The 26,439-nt window shown below is 37.6% G+C and overlaps 1 long non-coding RNA gene across 1 annotated transcript in view; it reads left to right on the top strand.

Moving 5' to 3' along the window:
• LOC113967382 overlaps positions 1–26,439 on the top strand; it is a 224,476-nt gene that overhangs the window by 139,210 nt on the left and 58,827 nt on the right. Inside the window, exon 2 of the long non-coding RNA XR_003534149.1 lies at positions 3,902–3,976. This is a non-coding gene — a long non-coding RNA (uncharacterized LOC113967382). The remainder of the gene's footprint in view (positions 1–3,901; positions 3,977–26,439) is intronic.

The raw sequence follows: 26,439 nt of genomic DNA, 5'->3' as shown, positions 1-26,439 counted from the left end.
TTTTTCCTTAAGAAAGTGGTAGCAATGCACAGGTAGATTGTACCAAGGAAGTTTGAGCTTTGTGCTGTTTCTCTGCAGATTTTAGAACAGGATACGTGATTTAACACTGAAACATTTGCACACCTGCTCCTTCCAACCCCCACCCCCTCCCTTCTTCTGGATGTACGTGATAAATGACAGATCCTCTCAGATGATATTCATGTGGTACTCCAAAATAATTCTGCAGACATGGTAAAAGCTTTTAGAGACTGTAAAACTGATTATCTCTTCTGTAGCTCTTTTCATCTTCAAAGCACTTACCAACATTAACTAATTAATCCTCACAGCATCCCTCTGAATTAGATATCATTGCCATTATACAGATGAAGGAATTGAAGCAAACACTTTGTGACTCGCTCATGATCACCAAGATGGTGACAGAGATGGAATTAGAATGCACAGACCTGTGCATCCAGGTTCTCTGCTCCAGCCATCACACCATTCCTCTCTTGAGAAATGTACTTTATAGGCATTGGTACCCTCATTGAGGCTGAGGGCTCAGCTTCTGCTAATGAAATCCTGTTAGGAATTGCTTTGATGGGAAATTTGTTTGTAGTCAGACAGGCTATTATCTTTTTAAACCCTCCTTCAGCCGTGTTTTCCTGACTGGTCCAAGTTTGTTGAAAGATCAATCTCTCTTGTAGGATGACTGTCTGCTGACTGCAAACTTCAAAATTAAAGAGCAAGCAATTTTGATGTTTAGGTAGGAAGCAAAAACTGAAAAATAACCCTTATTCCTCTGACCTGAATGCACTGGTGTGTTTATCCAACTACTTAATATCATACATTTGAACCTAAAAACACGCAAATTTACCATATTACTGTAATGAAATAAACCACATGCTGGAAGTCCAGAGGACAGAAGTTTCATGTGTGATTGAAGACTCTCCCACCTCCTTTAGGGATGTTTTTTAACCATCTCGGTGGCTGATGAGGAGTTGTGATTCTGAGGGAGTACTTTCCATTTGCAGGACCATTTGCCATGAGAACAGCTATTTAGCAGTGTGTGCAGAGCAGATGTTGGAGTTGTTGGTGCCATGGCTTTATTGCTCTCTGGTTGGCAGCTGTTGGGTGCCATGGCTGGGGCTGTGGGTGGTTCTCACCAGGGTCAGTGGGATCACTCTGCTCTTGTGTGAGTACAGAGAGCTGCTCTGAGGGGGCAGGGTGGGGGCTCAGGTGCTGTCAGTAAATACTGCTCAAAGTTCAGCAGACAGGCTCTCAAAAAAATTAGGAAGTATAAAATTAATATTTAACCAGATTACTACATTTTGTCTGCTTCATTAATTTTTTATTAATTTATGAAAATGCTGTTGATGGAAGTAATATTGACAGGGTGTATTGTTTTGGTTTGGTTGCTGGGGTTTTTTTTTAATATCTTCTGGTAAATGGAAACTTATCTTCCTTATGAGCACAAACCATCTAACAAGGCATATGGGGCAAATGCTCTAATAAGACAACAATTATTAGGACATGATGCATTAATGTTTTATGTTGTTCATAACTCAGCTTTAAGAGATTAATAATGGAGATGTGAGGGGAATGCTGTCTTAAGTGTTTATGATTATGTTAATATTAAGACATAGTGTAGGAAAGGAAATTGCTGCCAGGTAGTTACCCTTATTGTTTGTAGAGAGAGCATTGTGAAGGAAATGTTCTTTCTATTTTCTTCCAATAATTCTTAAGCAGTTCCGCTCAACCAAAGTGATGGGAACAATTCTCCATGACTACAGACTCATAAGAACCTATTATAACTGTTCTTAAAAAATAATTCCAAAGTAGCCTGGGTTGCAACTCTTTGGTCCCAAATTACTGGGAGTAAGATTTCCAGAACTTTAATTAATTTTAGAAATTTCACTGTTGTTCCTTCTATGTCTGAAACAAATCCTAATGGCTCAGAACTTTGATGTTATCTGACCTGTGCACTCAGATTGGCAAAGACACTCATAAATAAAAGGTTGTCCTTCCAAAAGGCTTGGAAAGATTGGGGGTAGTATTTAGTCACAGGGCCAGAGTGAACAATTGTAAGGAGAAAGAAAGAGTGGAGCGTACAGCATGCTGGAGTTTTGTAAAGCTGTTTAGTTTTGGGCATAGCAAAACCATTCTGAATGCAGGTGTTTTTTCTACCTCTTTTTTTTAAATCTTAAGCAATTGCTGAGTATTCTCCTTTCTTCAAAAAGTCACTGAAACAAAAGTGCCTTTTGTAGGAGAGGAGAATTCTTTGGTGTGTATTAGAAACGAAAACTCTTCAAAGTGGGTTGTGTAATATCGATGCTGTAGGTAGAATGAAAATGTGGTATTAATGTTTTAGGGAGTATTTCTATCCAGCCCTCTTCTGTCACAGAGTAAATGGATCTATGTGGCCTTCACTTGGCTCCACTCTCCTGTGCTGAATTTTTGCTTTCTGCCTCTTCTCTTCAAATCTTTATCATATTTTCTAATCAGAACTCAAGCCCAGTAACAGTTGAGTTGAGCTTATAAGATCCTGAAGTGAGATAGGAGTTGAGCAGTACAAGTTCACCTGGGCAGGATTGCTCCTACTTCCAGCACACCACAGACTTGTCTGTGTCTTCCTCCTGCTTCCAAGTGCCTGCACGGGGACTGTTAATGCTCCCACCTAATGTGTGAAACACACGACTGTTTATCACAGCCCAGCAGGCAGGATACAGATATTTTCAAACAGCACTACTGTAGCCTTATCTCCAGAGTGCTAATATTATCCCCTGCCAAAACAGACATGAGATATTGAAGTATCTGTAACCATTACAGGATCTCTGCATATTCCTTGAATTTAGCCTGCAGCAAGTCTGTCATCCACTGTGATCCTGATGCTGCTAGAAGCAGCTTAAAAGTGTCGTCAGGGCAGTGGTGCTGACTTAAAAGCGGTGTGGGCACTTCTGACCTGTGAATTGAGATGTGTCCATTAAACCAGGCTGACTGCTTTTCCAACTTCCCTTCTGCTTCCTTATTTCCTGGTAGTAGTCCACTCTCCTGTCAGATAGAGGAGAGGTTCAGGTCATAGCCACAAACGAGCTGGAATCAGAGCTAGAGTTCAAAGCTGTCGAATTTTAACACTAAACAAAAGTAAACAAAATAGGTTCTAATCCATCAAAATCTGTTTAAGTTTTAGGAAAACTTTCCTTTCTTTATTTCTTCTGTCTGGATTGAACCTAACACTGTAATGCAGGAAAAGAACAAGTCCAATACTGCAAACCTTTTTATGTGTTATTATCTACAATATTTGTGTACAGCAGAGCTCAATTACACCATGATTGTGCAGAGATCCAATCTTCACAGTGTAATGACTTCCTGATGGTCTGTCTATAAATGATAAATGAATAGAATATGCCACCTTCCAGCTGCATAACCCACAAAGTTTATCGCTACCTGAAAGTGCTTTTTATTCCTTGGGTGGGGGGGGAGGTGTAGGAGGAAGGTTCGAAACCTTTGTGTTATACTTTTTTCCAACCTGTCCTCAGGTTATGTTATTTGGATATATATATATTTCCAATGTTGTGCAACCTCCCTGAAATACATCTTCCTGAAATTCAAAGGGGGAAAATGGCTGTATGGGGTTAATCTCAGGATTTTACAAAAGAGTTTAGATCAAATCAAAACCCTTGGCTATTGGTGAACCACAGGTTCTTCTTGATCATGTAAGTCCCTCCATCACCCACTCCAGCGTGGCACTTCTGAAATGCAGAAATCTGTCACTTCTGAGATAAAGCCACTAATCCACCTCTCTCCTTGACACATTCTCTGTTCAGTGGGCAGATTTCTTATACGGATATTTTCTGTCACTTTTGCCAGTACTACCTCTGTGTCATAAGCTGATGGCTTTAACTAGTGATTTTCTGTTTTTCAGATTCAACAGAGAAGTCCAAACACCTCTCTGTGAAGTGTTTTCAGAGTTCATCCCCTGCTGAAAGTCTCCTCTAAGGTAATGGTTACAAATGACAGCAGGTGTATTGTAAACAAAGTTTCTGAAAAATGTTTTTTGCTCATCCAAAGACCTTGTGAATTCTATAGTCTGCATTATTTCTCTCAGCACCAGCAGCATTTTCTGTTAATTTTGCTAGTTAAATATCCATAATTGTCTTTGTTCTGGTTATTTTTCATGGATTTTTCTGTTTGTCCTCTCTGAGAAGTCAACTTGACTAGTGCCTTTAGCTGTTCTTACTTTTTTTGCTACATCTTCTCAAGTATTTAGTTTACTTCTCCGTTAAAAATATATTTGGTGTTTGTTTTCAGGTGCTCGTGCACTTTATTTCTGAAATAATTTCCATCTAGTTTGGCTGTGGTTTGTATATACACTCATTGACTGTGTGAATTTCAAAAGGGTTTCCAGTGTAATGGTTGCTTTGGGGTTCTTTGGTGGAATGTTATTATGTCCAAAGCCTTAAGACTGTATCTGTGTGTATATATATATATATATATATATATATATAAATGCACACTTCTGTATGCATAGTTGTATATATACACCTGTAACTTCTCTTACTACATTGAAAACAAAACTTATGCCTAAAGCACTAAGGGAGATTGTTTTTGAGAAGAGAGGACATTGTGATGACAGTGAGGTTCCTTCTAATCTATTGATCTGCCTCCTGAGCCGTGGTGATAATTCTGTGCCTTGCAGAATAAACAATATCTGTTGTATTACAGCCCAGGCTGTAGTCCTGGGTTTTTGAGATTCCTACTGACACTTGCAGCTGTCTGCTTCCATCTTGGGCTTCTTTTGCCAGGAAGCCTTATTATTTGGGAAAATAAAAACGTATATGTTATTCACAATGCTTTTGGCTCCTTGTTGAAAATTAGAGACATAGGATGTAATCAGGAATCTTTTCAAGTACTTGCACTGATTGCTGTTACTGTATTGCTGAGGTGGTAAATTCCTGACCATGTCTCACTGGTTTGCAGTCGGCTGTTGTAAGGTATGACTGAGGAGAAGTTTTCTCTCTTCCTGTGGATGCGCTAGCACTTCTAATTTATTTATTTCCCTAGGTGTTTAGTGGTGTGTTTTACAATATGGTTCTTTTTCACAGCAAAAAGTGGTCTTGTCAGCTGAAGATCACGGCACATATAAACTGGTGACATGAGGAGTTGTGTGTGTCTGTAGCTTCCCTTTCCACTTGCAAGTCAGAGATGCACCGAGAGACGTATTTCTGAGTTTTGAGGTTTGACATAGTAACACCCAAGGATGTTACTTCCGTGATTTCACTGTTTGGTTTTGGGGAGACAAGTGTGATAGTTACAGGTGATCACAGGGTTGCTCACACATGCAGGTTATGTAGAACTGCCAGAGGAAAAATCTGCAGCCCGTACATGGCACAGCCAGGCAAAATGTTGTGTTGGAAGGCTGAAATATTTAAACTGATTATACTGGAAAAAGCAGTTGTCAAATTGGAGAAAATTAACCAGGGGAAAATACAGTCAGAAAGCTAGAGAAACATAGTTACACAGACTGAAATCATAATCCTGTCACCTGACTTTTTAATTTTGTCACTGTATGTTGCCCCATCATCTTATCCCAATGAGTGCCAGCCCCCGTGATCCCAAAGGCTCTGGAATTTGTAATGCTAATGCATCATAACCTGTGAGCAAGTTGTTGGATCTGATCTCTCACTTTCTCACCTGAAAGGTCACCAGTCTCTAAGCAGGTTTCAAATATTCAAGTGCACTTTTCAGCTATGGAGTCAGGTTTTGTGCATGCCTTAATTATTCAGCACTGATAACAAGGGGAGAAAAACAACTTGAAATGTGATGTTTGTAGCATAGGCCATCCCTTAAATTGTATTCATTATTCTTGTTCCTTTAGATCCCTAAATGAATTGGTCTGATTGCTCAAGAGGACAACAACTGGGAATAAAAAGCTATACTACTAGGGTTTTTTAATAATAAATGTATTAAAAAGAAGTAGATGCAATCCAGAAGATATGCCCCAAACAACTGGATTTGAATATACTGCAGTGATCCACAGGGATTTTTTTGCATACTGCACATTGACAGGGTGTGTTAGTACAGCTTCTCATGAGATGGAAATTACACTTAAGGAAAATTTAACACAAATTTCAGCAATGCAAAACCACATTCTCTAGGGGGGTTTTTGTTGAGATTCAGGTAATTGAAGAGCTCATGGTTTATGCAGAATTGTTATTTCATACCTTTCTTCTGCATGGGAATTCTTAGTTTGTATCTTTAGTATCCCTAAGTAGGATCAATTCAGTTTGAACTGATGCCTTAGTTTCAATCCCAGAGTTATTTAGGCTCTTTAGGTCCACAAACCACCTTGGAGGTCAGTTGAGGAAAGGACTGGTCAGCCAGTTTCTTTTGTCTCTAGAAGTTTCCACTGCTTCTGTCTTGCTTTGCTGCCTCATATAATGCATAAAAGAACACTTCCAAAATGGCATATTTGTGGAACTGCTTTAAAAACTTGAAGTAGATTGGTTTTGGAACTATTGAAAAATAGAAGAAAATAATTTAAATATAAATGCAAATATTGAAGTAGGTACCTAGAGGAATTATAAACCAGGATTTTTGCCAATCATGAATAAAAAACAAAGCTGCTGTAATTGCTTCTGTCCTGTGAAAACACTGGATAGAAAGAATAAAGAATAACTCAAGTATTTTGGACTTCTCAATGGCAATCAATATTTGCTCATTAGTGATGTTGGGGTTGGTTTTCTGGTGAGGATTTTTTTTTTTCAGATACATTAAATGTCCCATTTTATAATAATTTTCAGCTAACAGCACTTAGATCCTGTGGCAAAGCATTTTTTTTCTTCCACAATTCTTTTTTCCCTGTCTATAAGTCTTTCAGAAAATATCTTATTGCAGTTTGGTTCCTTCCAGTGCACTACCCTTGTAGCAGGGCATCCACTTCCAAGAAATTTTGATGAGAATACTTCACAGCCAGCTACAACTATTTATAACCTTGAGGCTGTCTTTGATCCTAAATCAGCTTTGAATTACCATTTTAGTTACACTGGAGGGAAAAAAAGAGATTTTATCATATCCAGAATACAGGAAAATTGGGAGGATGCAGTTATTTTGAGGCTTGTATTACTAATTATAGTAACTTATTACAAAACATTGTTGCTGGCATTCCACAATACTTGTTTGAATGGAACTTGTTTTGCCATTTAACATGTTGCAGCACTAGTTCTTTCTTTAGCAATATATGATTTGATAGATTATTTGTGTTATGCTTTTTAATAATTGCTGAGATTTGGCTACTGAACACTCTCAGATTTTCCTTTTTGTAAATGTTAATTGAAGGGAGTGGGGGGCAAGTTGGGTTTTTTATTCAGCTGCCTGGTGTTCCTGTTGATCAGTGAGTAAACAACAAAAAATATCCAACTTGATATTTCAACTTTATGATTAACCTTTTCATCAGGGTAGGGAAATTAAATGGAATAGTTGTTTTCCTCTCCAGTATTGCATCCTGTATTTAGTGCCAAATCCATCCTTGTACCAATGTCTTTAACAAAACAGATAGAGGGGCTGCCCAGGTAGCTGCATATTGAGAACTGATATTATTTTTTTGCAGTTTTGCCAAGGGACATCTGAAAAAGAAGTTGTTGAGGAATAGAATCTCCTTGTGACTCCTGTACCAAAGCCTGCAGTGATTATAGTAGCAGATAGTCCATTAAGAGACACTGTTCTCACATTAATGTGGAGTCTCCAAACTGTTTACTTTTCTCCCTCTAGATTTCTTGTGCAATAGTGAGGTATTTTTCATGTCAGTAGTGTGGGAACTTTATAATCAAAGGTTGCATTCACTTAATACTAGTCTCTGTTTTAAGTATAAAGAGAAGAGACCTAAAGTAGAATATGAAAGCACTGTGGTGGTACTGTAATCTCCAAAGGTGTTAATCAGAAAATGCCAGCAGAAATCTTGAAAGAGCAAAATGCAAATAAAGAAAATAAGGAGACAGGCAGTTGTGTAGAAGTGCCAGAGGACTGTGGCATATTTTATTTTTATACTTTAAGTTCAAAGTAGATTTTTGAGGAAAGGTCTTGGAGCAACATGGTTTTGCTTGTTAAGTTGGATTAGTAGCTCTACATGTGCATTTTGACTCGAAATTACTGAAGGTACCCATTCTTCACCTACTGTTCCAGCAGAGATCTGTGATAGGCAAAAGCAGGAATAAAAATGATGCTTAGTTGCACAGCAACTTCAGTGTAAGAATTTTTGCATACAGTCTGTGCATCTGCAGGTGTAACAGAGAGGCTGGGACTTATTTATTTCTAAATCCAGCCAGCAGCTTTTGTGTACTTTGAAAGGATGTGTGTGTTAAATAGGAAGGGAAAACAATATACTCTTAATGTAATATTTGAGATCCAAAATCTCCTATGCATAATTTGGCTGCAAGGTTGGTCATACCCTGTGTTCTTTAGGGAGTGTTTACACAAATAGTTTGCTCACTCATCTATTTATAAATATTATTTGTGCAAATGATGAAACAAATATTAGTTCCCCTTACAGTACTACTATTTCTATTTGAATTAGTAAAAGAATAATTAATGTGTAGATATCCTTCAGCTAATACAGAATAAATTTCTACCTGCAAAATTCTAGTTTCAGATTAATCCCCTTCATTCAGTACAGTTTATTTTAGATGTCTAAAAACTATAGATTGCTGCTGTATGGTTACACCTTGGCCAAAAATGAACAAAAGAGTGACACATGACTGATGCTCCCACGTGCAATTATATTCCCGTCAGTGAAAGAAACTATTAGAAACAAGGAAATACACCCTAGAGCTGTAGCAAAGTCCCTGTTTTTGGGTGAGGAGCTTGTGATTTATCCAAGAGATGTTGTATTGCAGCACAGTGGGGCTTTGAGAGACAGCTCATCATAATCTCTGGGGCCATGACCTGACAGATTAAATAGAACGATGAGTTTGTATTGTCAGAGCAATTCTGTCTAGAGGACAAAACATTTTATTTAGAGGGTAGATTGATGGGATTAAAGCTTTGCACTTATTTACTTTACACACTCAAATTTACTGTAAGATGTTTTTTATTAAACCAGCCACTGGATTGCTAAAGGAATTATTTTAGGACAGATGATTTCATTTAAATGAAAAGTGAAGGATCAAAACCCTCAGAATTTATTAGTAAACTCAGTCCCTGCCATTCCTTTCTTCAAAAGCAACTTAATCTTTCCTTATTTCATGTTTATTTTAACTTGCAGACTATTTGGAAGAACTGGAGGCATGTAATTCTGTCTCTACATTCATTTTCAGCACTAAATAAACTTGGAATGCCACAAGGTATCTGAATAATGAGAAATTCAAATAATTCTTAGGGTGGAGAGAGATGCTGTCTGTTTTCTTTAAATGCTTTTGACAAATGGCACAAATAAATAGTATTTATTATTTGTTGTCCCTTGTTGTAGCTACACAGCTCTGCAGAATAAGCAGATAAATGTACCATGAAAGCATATATCCTTTTCACAAATTTAATTCCTTGCTGTAAAAAAATTACCTAAATGTTTAAATAAAGAGTTTACACAGAGATCCTTTTCATTTCTTTCCCTTTCCCTGTAATTCTCAGCAGGTGTTCAAATTTTTTTTCCACTTCAGACTATCAGTGTAAAGGAATACCAAGAAATGTGTTAGTTTTAGATAATCCAAAATTCCCTTTGCTCAGCTTCTTAGTTTATAGTTATCTGTGTGAATTAGAAATCTATTACCGTGTGTTCATCTTTCACCCAAATCTATTCACCAAGCATCAAAACTCATCAGTGAGATGGAGTAATGCCATTTAATTAGTCTTTGATATACAGTTAAATTAGGTCTTAATAAGGGGTAGTGCATCCTAAAATCAATTATCTCGCTCTTCTTAATAAGAGCAACTAATTAGTAGGTAAATCGCCACAGTTCTCCTTTTATCCTACAGTTTTTACAATCTTGTGGAGGAGATTAGGCTGAGGAAATTACTCCCTGATAGCTCAGAGAAATTTTAGGGCATACCTTTGAAAATGTTTTTCCAAGCAAACTGCAGTATAGAAAAGAAACAAAAAAGAAATAGGAAAAAAGCCACTTAATCTCTTCACAATTTTTACCCAATTCCTTGTCAGAACCAAAGTAAGCAGAAAGAAGGAGTAGCCCTGCCTGCTGCACCCTATTAATGTACCATGAGTGTCTGTCCTGGTGTTCCTTTCAATGCAGTCATCAGTTAACCAAAATATCTGTTTTCTTCATGGAAAATTGTGCAACTGCAAAAAAAACCAAACAACAGGAGACCTTGTGGGGTCTAAGCACAATCTTTACAAAATATGATTTTATGTGGGGAATGGCTTTTATTTTAGATGAAGAATCAGAATCCCAAAGCAGAAAAAATTGCCACACCATACAAAAGTGGCACAGTGGTCATGGAAAAAGTCAGGTTTTATCCATCGTTACCAAAATCATTACATTTTAAGCATAGAACTGTTGGGTTTGAGATCCCATTTTTTTTTAGTTAAGATTTCCAGCTTCCTCAAATGAAAGTTTTTTCCATTTTTTAAATCTGTATTCCCAATTACAACAACTGAACAGCTGGAAAAACCTCATGGATGAAGGTTGTGAAGGATGTGAAGTATTGTGAAGGATGCTGAGGTTTTCCTCACAAGTTCCATCTGTCTCAAAATGCTGCTGGATATCTACTGACTGTGACAGACCCTAACCTCATCCAGTCACGTAGGCCAGTATACAGTGTATTGCCTTAGATTTGTCAGATTTGATGGCACCTTACTGAGGTTTTGCTTTCAAAAGATGGTGTAATTCACTTTCACTGGATATTTCTTTTTTTTTTTGTCATGGTCAAAAGTTTGAAGGGAACTCAAGGACACGCTTGTGATTAATCAACAAATGCAGAGGCTTTTTTTCATTCTTTTTCTGCTGCTACTACATCCTGCATATACTAGTCCCCTTCGCACTAAACTTCCTTGCCAAGCATGTCAGAGAGATTTTATAACTGTGAAAGTGTGATGTTATTGCTTCAGTTTCCCTTATGCTTATTGTTGCAGCTTTTCTAGACACTTTCTGGTGTTAGTCATTAATGACAACACAGTGCCCCCGTTTAGAGAGTCTGAGGTTGCCGTCTGTTCTTTGTTTTTCCTCCCTGCTGAATTACTCATGCTTTCTGGGGAAGGAAACGTTCTGGAGGCAGCCATTCCTCCCCGGGAGACTTCAGGGAGTGATAACTATTCCCGACTCAAGTGCTTAGCCCAGTATTTCAGCTCATCATCTTAAGAGTACCAGAAGTTGGGAGAACCAGTCCAGCTGTTTGACTTTTAACTGATCTGGGACAGGTGATTACAGTGTGAGTGTCTGAGTCTCCAGACAGTAACATTTGAATTGGAATCTCTGATGTTGTGTCAGTGATCTGCTTGTTGGTGATCGGCTTAAGCAGTAGAGAGGAAAACTAGATGTGCTGCCTAATTTCCTTCCCTGCTCTCTGTGTGTGACCAGCACAGAATCTGCACATGAAACGTTACTGAGCCCCGATATAGTGCAGGTACCAAAATCTGTGCTCTCTACACATGATAATAAAGTGAGTCACAAACTGGCTGAGCACTTACAGCAAATAGCTTTGCTACTGAGGGAGGTGGAGGTGAGGATGACACACAACTAAAACCCTGGTGAACACTATTTTAGGCTTGCCTTTGGTACCTCAGGTGACTTCTCAAGCCTTTTTAGCTTTTCTGACCCTCTCCTCAGCAGTGGAAAATTAAGATGGGGTGGAGATTTTAGTAATCTACAATCCAAACCAGATGCATTTTAAGCATCTATGTTAAACCTGCTTCTGCTGATGGCCTCATGTTTGAGGATTGAAGGAAATAAAATGAACTTAGATTATGGTTTCATGACCACGTTTTCTATACATGTGGGTGTCAAGTTTCTGGATGGACACTAGTTGGAAACTTTAATCTATTTTAAAAGCATATACTTGAGTTTTGGGTTTTTTTTAAACTGAAGTTGAAATGGTGAATTAGAATCATAAAATCTTAGAATGGTTTGGGTCAGAAAAGACCTCAAAGATCATTTAGTTCCAACCCCTCTGCCATGGGCAGGACACCCTCCACTAGAATTAGACTAACTTTTAATTAGTAATGAAACACTGTGGGTAGTTGGGGAAAAAGCCATTAAGCATGTTCTTAGCATTCTTGTTTGTATTTTAAATTTTGCACATATGCAAATTATCTTTAAAAGTAGAGAAAGTCAACAAGCTTTGAAACACAGCTGGAGAATGTAAAATACCAGAAATCCTTCTACTGATCTCTGCAGCTTAGATCTGGTTCAAAATGGGGACTAAAAGGTCATCATCTCCCACTCCTCCTTTTCCCCAGCTGTACAACCTCTGTGAAGGCCAAGTTGGAACCCAAAGGGGTCACTGGAGTTTAGCAGGGTTTCTGAAGCAGCTGTGCCCCCAGGCCTCAGAAGCAACTTTATATTACAGCGTTTTTTGATTTGCAACAATAGGTTTGGATCAAATTGTTGGCATAATAAGTATTAACAAGCTGTTTCAGTGGTAACAGGAGGTCATTTTACGGAGTGAAAATGAATGTTAATTGTTTGCGGTTTTTTTTCAATTTTACCGTGTAGTCCTGACAAAATTATTGGACCAGTTTTATGTTCTCTTCCACATCTCTCTCTCCTTTTCCTGTTTTGCAGTGGACCTGGTTCAGGTAGGAATCTTTGTTCTTACAAAATTTTTAAGGGTTCATATCATGCAAGTTTGAGAAAGTACCTAAGTCAGTATGTTTGCAGTTAAAAAAAATTCATTATTCCTTAATGAAGAATAGCTGAAGAGAAAAAAGAGCTATCTTTGTGTTCTTTTCTACTCCCTAGTATAATAACAATGCATCTTTTCCCTGCCAAAGGGCACGGTGGACTCAGATGAAATCACCAATGTCATCTCCAAATGCCCTCTTTGTGTCTCCTTTGACAGCTTTTGTTGTGTGACCCACAGCTCTGTGAAGTGAGGTGGGTTCTCCTCATCCATTACATTTATGGATCAGTGCTGCATGTTTGATGTAAAACTGAAAAAATTATTGGCTAAAATTGGCAACCTCTGTTTGGTGTCAGGAATCATCAATGGAGCAGGTCTGTTCTGCTCCCTGTCATCTCATCTCCTCAGAGGAGCTCGGACATTGTGCTGCTGTCACATAACTGTGGTTATATCGTGATTTACATCTGCAGCTTGGAAACAGGAGCACTGGGAGCTGTTTGACAAGTGGCAGATTCACTGGGAAACAAGTCAGGGATGCACTTAGAGTGACTAACAGGGATTGCCAGAGTTGGAAATGGGGTTGGTGCCTGAACAGTTTTCCCTAAGCAGAGGATCAGGGGGTTCTGGATTGTTTTTATAGGAAGAAGTCTCACTTCAAAAGTTGTTTCTCTTTCCCAGCTCGTGGTGGTCTCTTTGGGATGCCTCCATCAGTGGAAGAACAAACAAACAAAAAACTACCTCATTGCGGGTGTAATACCTGTGTAAGGTTCATGCTTTAATCAGTAGTTTATATGAAACTTCTGGTGGTGTTCGATCCACTTGCATTCTGTGGGTATTATTCCAAAGACTGATTCCAAAATCTAAGACCAGGTGTCTCTATTTAAAAAGATTTTTCTGAGGCATTTAGTTGTTCTGTTGGGTAAGTAAAGGAAAGAAGGTGTCAACATGAGAATAAAGCCTTTACTGCAGTTACAGCTCTGACTTGGTGCAGAAGAAGAACAGGCAACTTTGACATTGGGTGACAAACTTGCCCATGTGTACTTATTTTTATCCTGTCTTTGATTATTTGTCATGTGGATTTTTTCACACATTCTCAAGGTAACACTTGAGGCTTGTGTGCATGTTGTCTGCTGTTGTCTTGAGGTAACCTTTTAGAGCCTCACCCCAGGTGTCAGAGGCCTGTTTTAGAGCAATGGTTTGCCTTAAAGAAACATACAGGTGCTAAAGCAAAAAATGAAATTTGAATCATTAGAACAAAATCTCCCTGACCTTAAGATCAAATGATCACGGCTGCAATGGCCTATGGAGTTGCTTATCATGAACTTTTCAGAATCCCACTCTTAACCTTATTATGATTCAAATTAAAACGTTATTTAAAACCACCAGACCTCGTTGTGGGCAGAGACCAATGACTTTCCTGTCCTTTCCCCTATATGACTTGTTGAATCATGCATCAGTGCAAAGGGTGTATAAAACACTGCCAAGGAAGAAACACTCTTCAAGTATTTAAAATGAACTTTGTGTTGATATAAAGGACTACCCAGAGTAACTGGTGATAAAAATGAACTGTAGGGTGGCTGCATCCTGGTGTTTAATATTAACAAAGGATTGGTTGTTCATCTAGGAATGTACTCATGGCTGTGTGATTTGTCTTCCTGTTTTATATCTTCTTCTCACTGACAATGAGCTGTGCTGATTTAAAGGCTACGATTGTGATCAGAACCATGAGATATCACAGGTTGAATGATTTTACATATTCATCTTTTCAGGAGGAATTTGATTCCTGTCCTCCCTCTCTTCTTTGAGATAAAGCCTTCTAGCCTCTCTGGGAGTCTGGGGAAAACCAAAAATGTCAGCAGCTGTACAACAAATTATAAGTTTCACCTGCATTTAAAATTTAATTTAAAATAATCTAACCTTGACTTTTTAAATGCCAGCAAGTTTGATGTTTCTTTTTACATGAACTTGAATTTACTTCCCTCATTGATAGATGGCTATAAATATTCTTTACTCCATTAGCTGTTAATCATTTTATGTTTCATCTCTGTGCCTTGGGTAAACAGAACCGTATAAAACAGTAACTGAAGAGTAACTTTCTTATCTTGTTGTTTCCTTGCTGCTTCAAGTATTTCATTCCCTGGAGTTTTTTCCTATTGCTTCTCACTTAGATCTACAGTTTGTCTTCTTCTTTCCCTCTTAATTTTCTCCTTTTACCTCTCAATTTCTCTTTAATTTTACAGTGCTCTCCTCAAAACACACCACAGTGCTAGGATGAAAATGGAGCAACGTCCTTCTCTCTTCCTTTCCCACTTTTCTGCCCCAGGCTTGAGGATTTGCCCCTCTCCAGGGGGAAAGCTTATTACAACCCAAGCTGGGGGCAGCATGTAGCAGTTACAGTAAATTCAAAACTCTTCTAAGCCTCTGTGGCTCTATGTCAGGGGAGGGTGAGCTCAGCAATACACTCCTTTCCTCAGTGCACTAATGACACTGCCAAGCTGCTCAAACTCCTTTGCACTGAGGAGGAGACTGGGGGACCAGGAAGAAGGATGGTACAGGGCAAAGCTGTGAATGGGGATGGCTGTGGCAATTATCAGGTTAGTTTTCCACCCTCAGCAGCCTTTTTCCCTTACACAAACTTGTGCTCTACCTATGGCTACAGCTGTCTGACAGCTGGGTAAATGTGTAAATAGTAATTGACTTATCTTGACCCATTGTTGCATTTCAGAAACGGGTTATTTAACAAATGAATGTCAAATGCTTTCCCCTGATTTGTGAATGGTGCTGCTACTGCATGGGTAGTGTTATGACTTTCAAGTTAGAGTTTAATAACAAAGTCGTTGTGTGTATGTTACCATCTACCATGGCCATAATTATTCCTGGCTGAATACTACACATTTACACTGGAATCTTGGATTATCAGATGGATTTTTTTTTCTTTGGGATGCACATTGTCCAGTCCTCTTTGATGTCACCAGGGTGGTGAGAACACTCTGTACAGTTGCCATTCTTTTTTTATCTTCAGTGTTACCCTTAGCATCGTGATGCCTGTAGACTTTTATTTACACAGAAACACTTATCAGGATAAGTGCTTTATTCAGTATTTTTCACTTCACATTACAATTATGCTATCTGAAGATGGGATTACATAGTGCACTTTCAGATATGAATATGGATTGTTTTGCTGCAAAGTGGTGAATCACGTGTGTACTTTCTGCCATCAGATATGGGAAATGCAAAAACAAACGTAGAAGGGCAAATATATCAGATGTGCAGCTTTTATCTTGCTAAGGAATTCAGTAAAAAATTATTGTAATTCATGTTCTTATTTTGCTATATTTCCATTTTGGCCAGTAGCCAGTTTTCTCACCACAGTGAGCGTGTGCACACTTTTCTAAATGATATGTATTTAAAGCTTGGTACTAATTTTTCCTTTCTTGAAGACCCCCACGATGTTAGAGAGGATCAGGGGGTTCTGGATTGTTTTCATAGGAAGAAGTCTCACTTCAAAAGTTGTTTCTCTTTCCCAGCTTGTGGTGGTCTCTTCCTCAGCTGGGCTCCTGTCTCCCTGGAAGCTCTAATAGGTATTTGCTGCTACGGATTCTGCATTAGCTGCATGACAGTAATGCTTTAAGCTTTTAGGCTTCTACTTTTTTTATCTTTGGAGTACAGATGAAGATTACACACCTTTCCCTTCTCTTGTGCTTATGGCCTGCTGCCATAAGCACACACCTCAACTAGTCATGGGCTAAAAGCTTCTGCCACAGCAAAGAACATTACACTTCTCTGTATATATCGAAACTCAGAAAAGAAATACTTTGACCTTCTAATTCTTTTAATCTTTTGTTTACTGAAGCTCTTTCTACCTGTGTGTCCTGCATGGCCTACCTGGTTTTGAAGGCATTCTGGAAACAAGGAATCCATCAGCCCTATGAGCTGTCTGCAGTCTGGGTCCTCTGTGTGACCAAGTGGTGGTGTTTATTCCTGCTCCAGTAATCTTTAGGCTATCATTGTGTTTAAAGAGGTTTTTACCCAAAGGGGAATTACATTTTCATATTATAAGGCTCATTTGGGTCCTGATCCAAGGGAAATTATTATTCAGAGGCTCTAAAGAACTGACAGATGTGACAGTATTGCTGTCCTCACTTATACAAAGTAATTTTCATATATTTGCCCCCTGACCTTTGTCTTTATCATTGATGTTGGATTTATCCTTGCCAGCTGCCTTGTCTGGAGTTCTCAGCTTCCTTTAAATGTTGCTGGATATTTTGTCCATTCCTTAACCAAGTCTGAAAGGTCAGGGACTACTAAAACATTGAGGGTAATATTCTCCATGTTTATAGGTCAGAATCTTTCCTCTGTTGTTAGTACAGGGTTTCGTAAGACAAAATCAGATACTGCCTTAGCACAGATAATCCTGTGTACTCAAATAGGAAACAAACCTCTGTAAACTATAGCAGGTATGAAGCTACGATTTGAATAATATTGGTTTATTTCCTTTTAATTGTTTGACACAACAGGTGTTCACAGTTCCAAGTTTGCTCTCATAACCATGAAAAAAAACCTCTTTTGGTATTCATATATATATATAATTTATATGTAGAGGGAAGCAGGTTCTGTCCTGCACTAGGTTGTGGATTTTGTTTTACAAAATCAACAACATAAATAGGCAGATCTGTGTCTTGAGTAAATTTTTACATCCTTTCTAAACTTACCTCTCATTTAGGTCAACACCTCATGACAGTCTTATGATTTTTAGCACAAGAATACTTATTTTAGTACCTATTTATGTTTTTATATTCAGTTCAGAAATACAAATGTAATCATGAACGAAATGAAGAGCAATTAAGTTTACAATAAAGTCTAAAACTCAACACTCTTCTTGTGATTTACGAAACACATTTATGCAAAACCTGAATATTTAAAATAATTTAGCCATATTTCTTCTGTTTATTGGTCTAGAAAAAATAATCTGTAACTAATTAAGATACTTAATTTAAATACATCACCTTTAGAAATCAATTTAAAGTCAGTTAACAGTGTTTGCTTTTTGGCTTTGGATTTTTGTTGGGTTTTTTAATGATTATTTGGATTTCAGCACCCTTGATAACTATTCAAAAGAAGTCTGCTCATTTTAAGCTGCTTCATTTTATGCACAGGACTACATATGACGCTGGTTTTTGTGTATTCTGTTGTGGAGTATAGCAACAAACCATGGAAAGAGAAGCTGCTTTTCTCCAATAATTTTAACTACATGGTATGTTTCTTCCACAGTTTTCCTGAAAACAGTAATAATAATTAAATTTTACAAATTGTACTTCCTAGATGGTGCCATTTTTTGAAGAACTTACTGCCCTAAAATGGTCCCTTCCTATACAAGCCTTGCAGTTTCAGATTATAGACTATCAAAGCAAGGATATGAGGGACTAAGTGATCATTGCCCTTGAGATGTTGGAAGATTCCTTCATTCATTAGTCAGTAAATAATTTGTAGGAAATAGGTGAATTAATGTTCATTAGCAATTAACTGATTATAAATAAATATCGTATAAATATGATGCTTGATTAAGAGACTGAGCATATATTAGATATCTTGTCAATTGACAGTCTTTGTGAATGTGTATATATAAACACATATAAAATAATACACTAATTATGATGTAAAACAAGATACTGTTTATCTCAATAAGGATCCACCCCAAAAAAGTCGGATTACCAATATTATCCAAAATAACTTCATATTTGAGTAACTTTGCCATATTGAGATGTAGTTAGCTTCATTTCTGTGGTGATTTTGAATCCTTAGATATCTGCATCAGATACATGTATCTTCTTCATTAGTATTGGAAAGAAACAGGTGCGTGGTATCATAAAATCAGCAGTAATCATCTTGACAATTAGTTTAAGTTTTTTTTAATACTTTTTCAATAGATTAGTTTAAGGTTTTCTTATAGAGTAGGAAGATTCTACAGTGTAAAGCTAAATCTAGAGACAACATTATGTTGAACAATGATGAACAGTATCTCTCATGTCACTGTAATAAAAAACAACAACAAATTCTACTTGCATCTCCCAACTGGCCGCAATTACTGCATTGGCTGAAATTCATTTGAAGAAAACTGTTTTTCAGGTGTTTTACCAGTATAATTATAAAAAAAAAAATTATGAAATTACTTAGGCAGCTTGGCAAAAATGAGCCTCCCCTGATAAAGAAGTGTTGTTACAGAGAAGTTCGTGTGATGATTTTTAGGATCTTCCTTATCAGCATCATTGTTCAGGAATTTAAAAAAAAAGATTATTTGTTGCTTTGTATGTAAAAGATTATCATAGTAAAATTTCATAATGAACATCGGAAAGTTCATCAGGAGAAAATGAAAACTCATACAACTGAGAGGAAATGACTGTGAAGGAATAGCGTTGAGAGACCTTGAGGTGTGATACTGGGAGAACAAATTAGATGTTAATCTGCACTGTGAGAGAGCAGCTGAAGTGGTCAGCGCTACCACAAGCAGCAGATATAAAGTCTTCTCAGTTTTGGACAGGGGAAGACACCCTTTCAGCAGAGCTCCTGAAATAATAAACTCAAGATACCACAGTGCTGATAAGTGTGATCAATTATAAGCTGCTTAAAGAAAAGCAAGGTAGATAAGGAAACTGGAGTCAGGTTTAAGGAACAACAATGCTTGAGAAACGTTGGGAAATCACAGTTTCATTTGACATCTTAAGGGATGTATTGTTCACCTACTCAACTACACTGCAATAACACTGCAAGCTTTGTTATTACATCAAGAAGATGCTGAAGGCCACATTTTTATAGCTTTACAGGCAGACAATGAGTTTCTTAGACATGTATAAGATGAGGTGCATGATATATTCTCTTTTCACACAGTACATTTCCATGCACAAGTATCTTCACAGTTTTCCTTTCATGTTTTAAAAGGGAAAAAAGTACATTTGATGTTGACTATCTGGGCCACCTACCTAGTTTTGTTCAGAAGAAAGGAAGTGAAATCTGTAGTGAAGTCAACTTAGATTACACACACACACATATAAATACATATATTTTACCTACCTATATATAAATTAAACTAGCGATCACTCTTCCTTGTGCCCTTGTTGGAGATCAAACTCTTCAGAGTGCATGGGAATGGACACAAACAAACTCTTTAACTTGAATCCATAAAACCCCAAAAAATTACAGTAAGTATGTCACCAAGAGTATTTTGAATCTCCTAATAAAGAGCTTAAAAGATAAGGGCAACAGGCATAGTTGTTACCTATAAAAGACAAAATATTTCTATAATCTTTTATCAGCAATCTCTTGAAGGTAACATTGATTTTTCTATGCTATTAGTGAGAAGATTTAATCTCTTGGCACCATCTCTGGTGACTTGTTAGGCATTTCATCATCCCTTCAATAGAAATAAAAATGGATCTATTTGACTCAGTGTGTTGTACCCCGTGTTAGACACACAGTGTTGGAGTTGCCTTAGTGCTGTGTTATTAATTAAGTTCATTGTAATCTAGTAGTAGTACACAGAAAGCATATTCACAGGGAATTCAGCTTCAGTTGGAGTACCATAAGCTGTTAGGTAAATGAAAACTCCGGATTTCTGAAAACATTAAAAATGTCGCTGTCACTTGAAGTTCTGTTCATCACAGGAAAATGCAGACTAATGAAACAGAGAAACGATGACGAATGCGACCACATCCATTTCAGTAGTCATCCAAAAAAGCTCCCACTCAATAATTTCAGGAGTGATTGAAAAAAGCATGTACACTTCAGCAGAACTGAAGGTAGAGTTAGCATTGTTTGGCTAATTGGTTATGCCAGAGACGAGGGGGCCATATACATAAGATGTTGCAAACAAGAGCTAGACCTTTGACTTTTCTCAATCAGTGCTTCTGAAAAGTAAAAAGAAACTAAAATCTTAAGCAAAAGAATAAAAAGCCCCATTCTATGACATGAAAATATATTCTTGTATGAAAACTTGTCATACTAGAAGCAAAGGGGTGCAGGTTTCCCTTCTCTGTTTGCTGAGGTGACGTGTAAAGCTGTTGGATTAACCAGAAAGCAGAACATTTTATAGAAATCATTACAGACAGAGATGTTTCTTACAAAAATACTTGTTCAAAACAAGCTTGTTATATAAAACAGACTTGTAAAGAACAGAGGCACTGTTTGTCAGGCTTTGTCAGAAAAGGACCAAGATAGAAACAAGCTTTTTATTCATACCCTTCTTATATAAATATGCTTTGTCTAGACTTTACTTTTTTTTTTTTTAAATTTGGAATCTGATAGTATAGAAGAAAAGGTGGTAGAAAATGCTGGAATTAAAACTGTAAGGTACTATTTGGAACTTATGTTGTATCTTTCCTATTTAAATGTATTGGAGAAATTGTAAAATTAACACTCCCATTCAGACATTTGCTCTTTCACCTTGTGTTTTCCTGTCTCTGGCATTTTCACTGACATTTTTTTGCAATAATGATCTTAGCCAAAACAAATGATGCATTTAATCTCTCAGAACTCTTCTCCCTTCTTCCTTACCCCTTTCAAAAAGACAGTTCTTGTCCAGATTTTTGAGCTAGCAGCTGTTTGGGACTTCTCCTTTTGCCATTATGTCAAAATCTCACAGTACCTCCCTCAACAAAAGGTCTGCCTGACTTGCTTCATCTACGTTTATATCAGCTTTACTGATACAGCTCTTTGCTTTGGCTTCTCTTCAGTCCCTAATAAATGCAACAAATTACTTGTCTGACCTGGCAATTTGTCCACATGATCTCAGTGGTTCAGATGTTCAGCTGTGTGGTAGCAAACAGCCTTCTCAACCCTCATGTCAATTTTTTTCCTTTGAACCTGCCCCATATTCCCTCATGGCACTTTCTTACTGTTAGTTTTGTTTGTTCATGAAGTTTTGTCCATTATCTTCTCTTTTTGAGCCCCTCAGTACAAAGGACCACTTATTTTTGAATCTTTGGACAATATCACCCAGATTTTACATAGACAAACAGTCAAGTATCAACAACCTGAGTCTCAACAGCTCTTGTGCCTTTGCCAGTTGAGGATTGAAAAGTGAAGAAGGATGTTATCTGCTTGTAGAAAGGTTCTATAATCATGACCTGAGCATCAACTTTTCATATCTCATTTCTATGTCAATGCAATGAAATTACACTTTTTTCAGTATGGCCATTAAGCCCCTGAAAAAAAAAAAAGGGAAGAAAATAGATCAACCCAAATTTATTATTTGCACATTAATCAAAATGAAAGACCTAAAAATGCTGCAGATTGGAATTGGATAAATTTCAGAATTTCCAATGAAAGCAAAGGAATGGAAGCAGACAGCATCTAAGTCACTCAGAAACCCTGCTTTTATCCAGCAGTTTGAGGGATTATGAATCCTGGAGTCTCAAATCCAACACCTTTCTGTCCCTTTCCATTCATCCAGCGTTACTCTAGTTAGTTTTAAACTAACTAAACTTCCTTACAATTTTAAAATACTGTGTCCATTTTGATTACTTTTTAAAAGAGATGAGGATAAGATGGGTTGGGCTAAAACAGGTAAGGTTTGGGTTATAGCTGTGAAGGAAGCACAATGTGTGATCAACAATCCTTTTCCACCTTAGTTTCTTTGAGTTGTTGAACCGCATGTGTACGAACTCCTGTCATCTTCCACATCAAGCCCAAGGGGTCTTAAACAATATTTTAGGTAACACACTAAGCATTTAATTTTCTTTAGAAGAACCCAATTATGCTAGAAATTAATAATTAAAAATTATAAATAGAATAAAGAAGAAAACATGAATATTATATCCTACGGCTACGTTTTTCAGCGTGATGTGCAGGGAATTAGGTGCAAAAATCCCATTTATGTTAATGGATCTTGCGTGTCTAATTCCTCATATAGTACAGTGCAAATTTACCCCCTGGTGTCTTTGATGGTACAGAGGACCAGCACAGAGGGGGAGAAGAGTGATTTATTTGATGATCTGTCAATCATAATGGCAACCAGAGAAAATTGCAAAGCTGATTTTAACCTCTGTAGAAACAGCTAGTTAGACCATATGCTTTTTTTCTCTTGCCAGATGTCATCATTCATCAATTTCTCATTAAGAAAATGGCACTCGAAGAAAAAATAAAAAGGGTAAAGGTTTTTCTCTTTCTTAAAAAAAAAAAAAGTCCAGAAAATCAAACTATAAGAAACAGGATGAGGTAACCCTTTTCATAAAGGCAAGCACTGTATGTCCTCTAACAACTACAGCTCACACTGAAGTGTTTAAAACTGTCTCTATCTAGTTTTCTTTAAAAGGATTTTACATATTTACAATATCTCCAAAATTAAATACAATAAAAAACATATCCATTTATTCTGATGATCCCTAATCCTACACAGTAATCGAGATATTCACATTTTGTCTCTTTGAGCTGGAGGTCACAAATATCCACTTAAGCTCATTCAACCTATATGGGTAACAGGGGTCTCCTGTCAGCTGTTATGGGTTTAGTATTTAAAAATGAAGCAACAAACAAACAAAAATCACTGACAGGTAACAAAGATGTTAACATCTGAATAAGACATTATTTGTTCTCAGTTTCTTGAAGGTTGTCAAGAGTCAGTGTACAAAGAAAGCTTTATAGCTAAGTAAGTTGTCATTTTTGCTACTACACTGGTTAAATTTAAATATAGTTAAATAGCTTTTTTTCAATATGTGCTTAAAGCATCCAGGAGAACCATAGGACATCATTTTCCAAATATGACATACCCTCTCCTGTATAAATAACACCAACATGTTGTAAGTGTTTGGTAGGCTGCCGTTAAACAGCTGTTTTGTTATTAATATTTTATTGCCCTCCGCTTTCCAAGATATTTTGACACTTACTATTATTTCAAATGCAGCTTTTCTTGGAGTTTTTAATGGTTTGTGTATATCTCTAGACAGTTTCAAGATCTTGAAGCTGTCACAACATGTTAAGTAGGCAAATCAACTAACACAGTAGTTTCAAGAAAGATAATTTTCTTTGCATAACTTCAATCTGCATCATTTTGCATGACTTATTAACAGGAGCTGACTCATTGACAAACAAGGCATATAGCTTATGGAATAGAGGATGTTTCAGAGCAAATGTCTTCAAAAAACTAAGCACTGATCAAAATTCTGAATTTCCTGTTGCTGACAGATCAAAATGTGCAGGCTGCTTGTGGTTAAGATTTCATTGGAAAGCTTTCCACGAGTATATTGCAATTTTGATATATATAAATGTTTATCTTTACAACTGTCAGGCCTTCATGCACGTAACCTCACTCAGCAGTTCAAATCTAAATTTCCAAAGGTCGTATATGGGACTGTAATTGTTTTAACATTTTAATTTTCTTTTTTTTTTCATTTACTTCTTCCATTCCTGGAGTGAGTGGGACAGTGAAGGTCAGAGTGATGGTGAAAATGGAGAGTTCTGACTTTTTATTCCTCTAACCAGATCCTGTGCATCTGGTCAAAGCTGTATGCTGTCATTACACTGCCTTGCTATTAACCTGTGCCCTCCTCTCCCGCTTAAAACCCTTCCCAGGCTCAGAGATGATTCACAGCCTGTCATAGCTCGGGTCTGAGTCTCTCTGCCAAAGCCTGCTGACTGCTCTGAATCGTGTGTGCTGATTGGGTTTTTGATATGAGCTGCTATCACAAAGCAGAACTCCAAATTCTGTTTGTTTAGGAACTCGTGTTAGACAAAACATCTGTCCTGGAGGTGAAAGGATGAATGTTTTATCTACCGAAACAGGCCTCGCTTCCACCTTTTTCTAAAATGAATCACAAAGCCAGCAAAGACTGAAGAGTGTTTTCACTTCTTGTGCTTTATAGCAAAACAAAAGTGAGAAAGAACTATTGCTGTTCTTTTCTGTCTGGGTTGTTTGTCAGGTGCTGTAATAGCGACTTCAGAAGAGTAACTGACTCTTCTCTCCACTTCAGCAGATGGTGGTTGTTTTGAACACTTGTAGAAGCTTTAGGAGTATCTATCCAAAGTCTGTGTTTGAGAGTTTTCATGAAAAGCAAAGAAAAGGCTGCTTGCATCCTTTAAATGCAATTAAGAAGGTAGAAGTTGATGCTAAATCTTTGTCCTTTTTCAGGTAAAGTTTGGTAGTAATTTCAAAGACATTGTGCAGAAGTAAAGTCTTTAAGGTTGAATTTTTAGCAAATGAAGATTTTGATATTTAAATCTCTTTCTGTAGCTGTTATTTTGCTTAGTAGAAAGGAGGCAGCTCTTCCCACTAAATAAGATTTATCAGGTGGACTGAAGTTTAAAAAACACAAATTAACACATTTGACTTTTTAAATATTTGACCAGCTAACATGACTTAAATTGCCCAAGTGATGACACTGACTGAAGAGAGGTTATCTTTTGCATATGTGTGCATTATAAAAACACTCATAGAGTCCAGTTTTTCCCTGCTGGGTACAATGTGCTGCCTCAGTGACACAAAAGCCAGCCCTTTGGATGTTGAGCAACTGAAGGGGTTTTTGTCTTATAAAACTTCTCTGCAAGCCCTAGAGCAAAAAACATTCTTCAAGCAGAAGAAGAGTGATCAAGGTACTGCACCCTTCATCAATCCCCAGTGCCAGAGTGGTCCCTTGCAGCTGTCAGTCGTTGCACACCAGATGTGCTGGTGTGGGCTGGATTCATTTTGAGCCTCCCAGTTCCCTCTGCCTTCCCTGATTTCTGACCCAGAGCCCAGCAAAGCTGAGGACTGGGCTGTATGCTCATGAAGGTGGGAAATGGGCATTATAATACTCAGAAAACAGTGATGTGAAAGAGTAGCCCACAAAAGTTGGTGGGATGTTTCTTTACATCAAGTTCTTTCCTGGCATTAGTAACAAATTTTTATATACACTAGTATAGACAGGCTTTGCAATCTACTTAGTCAGAAGATTTCAGAAAACTTCAATCACTGCTGGGGACCCAAAATCATCCTAATTTGAGAGTGGAGCCCTGCCTTACCACATTTTATGCCCGGGAATGTGGCCTCTGGCAAATAAGTGTTCCTCAGTAATATTTGTGCTTATTCATCATTAACTTTTCAGAGTTTTCATTCTTTCTTTTATGTTTATGTGATCAACAAGGATTTCCATGTATTATTGTGGGCAATAGTATTATTTTTCCTGCATAATGTAAGAGGACTACTTAAGTGGAGTCCTATGTCTGACATCATCCCTGTTCCATGTGCTTGTTATCTCTCATCAAGTGGAACCATTCCTGCAAAGACTCCTGTTTGCTCCAGCCCAGGCAGTTGAATTTTAGGCCAGATCCCTGTTTATAAATGCAGATTGGAATAGGCAGAAACTGTCATCCTTAAAAATGCATGCTTAGCTCTGGATTTCACAGATGAGAAGACTGGGATAGCCCAAGGGAGAAGAAGGTGAACAGCTTCTGTCTGTGCTTAGCTCTCTAATTCTAGAGGGATGGAGGAACAAAGACTTTCCAGAACGTGGTGAGGAACAGAATGGTGTGAGCAGGGAGTGTGTGTGTACTGCAAAGTAGCTGGGGCTGGACACGGGTCCTGGTGGTTTCAGTGCCTGGCAAAGATCAAGCCCACAGTTCTTCTAGTCCAAACCCAGCAAGCCATGGTAAACAGTGATTCCTTACCTTCAGGCTCTATTCACAGAATTTAATTCTGTTCATTATGAGTACAAA

The sequence above is a fragment of the Neopelma chrysocephalum genome, unplaced genomic scaffold (genome assembly GCF_003984885.1).
Source record: "Neopelma chrysocephalum unplaced genomic scaffold, ASM398488v2 Primary Assembly neopelma1_63, whole genome shotgun sequence".
Lineage (NCBI taxonomy): Eukaryota > Metazoa > Chordata > Aves > Passeriformes > Pipridae > Neopelma > Neopelma chrysocephalum.
The sequence above is the reverse complement of the archived record's forward strand: the minus strand, read 5'-3'. Positions and strand labels throughout refer to the sequence as shown.